We start from the raw sequence: 1,050 nt of genomic DNA on the forward strand, positions 1-1,050 counted from the left end.
TCTGTTTTATGTACGTGCCTAATCTAAGCCCAGAGATTTCATCATTAGTCTTTTGGTTCCTAGTCTATTTATCTATATTTTTTTAGTTCAAATGCTTATAATTTTTAGACAACCTAAAAGACAATTTTTCCCTTAAAAACAATGCCTTCATTCTAAGTAAATCACAGCCAAAATAAATGAAGGTCTCGAGATAATATCAGTCTCATTTCCTGTAAATCCTGATGTTGTGTGGATACAAGCAGCAGCCAGTTCTGATAAGCAGTGATAGATCCAAAGCAGTTGTCAATTTTGTTAACATTTTTTCCATTTCTAAAGCATTCTTAAAGAAAATCATAAATGGGGTCATCTCATCCTCACGGTAGTACCAGCAGAGCAACCATGCCAAGTGGATTCATGTTTTTACCCAAATAGAACTGATAGTTTTTGAAATTAGCGAGGATATGTTTGATTTGTTGTGCATCCGCTATCATACAAGGTTTTACTCTTTCTGGTCTCTGTTCTTCAAGTTTGCCTTTCATTGATTCCAGGTAATCTTTAATATGCTTCTTGAAGGAATCTTTTGTGAATCTGATTTCCTGCAGGTGATGGTTCATGGCAACATCAACACCAGTGATTACTGTGCTTTCAGTACCTTTGCCCTAGGGACCTTCAGAAGAGGCATTCGTGCAAAGGAAGGAATCATCAATGTTACCCTCTGCCCACTGGCCATCTTCCCCTCCACCTTCAGGCACATCTTGCAAATGTTATAGAACATCTCATTGTCACTGATGAGGTCCCCATAGGTAAGCATGATGCCACCTGGAAGAAGAGGACAGTGGTGGTAGCTTTCCAGGAGGTGAAGCTCTGGGTGAGTGTGTTGCAGCCAGATCAGCTCTCAGCGTTAATGGGGAGAAGGCTAAAAAGTCCAGGTTCATCTAATTGTGGTGTTTTCCTCACCATGATCCAAGATGAAGTGAATATTTTGACATATAAGATGAAAGGCAGGATAAAGAAGGTGAACATTGCCCACACTTTCTGTCTCTGAGAATGCTCAGAGGCTCCACTCTAAGC

General features: G+C 40.1%; 1 pseudogene; it reads right to left on the minus strand.

Moving 5' to 3' along the window:
* Positions 1-202: 202 nt before the first annotated feature.
* On the minus strand, positions 203-790 carry LOC149119273 (translationally-controlled tumor protein-like; annotated as a pseudogene).
* Between the last annotated feature and the right edge of the window lie 260 nt (positions 791-1,050).

The sequence above is a fragment of the Oryctolagus cuniculus genome, chromosome Y (genome assembly GCF_051225735.1).
Source record: "Oryctolagus cuniculus isolate XC-2025 breed Fujian yellow rabbit chromosome Y, ASM5122573v1, whole genome shotgun sequence".
NCBI classification, from domain to species: domain Eukaryota; kingdom Metazoa; phylum Chordata; class Mammalia; order Lagomorpha; family Leporidae; genus Oryctolagus; species Oryctolagus cuniculus.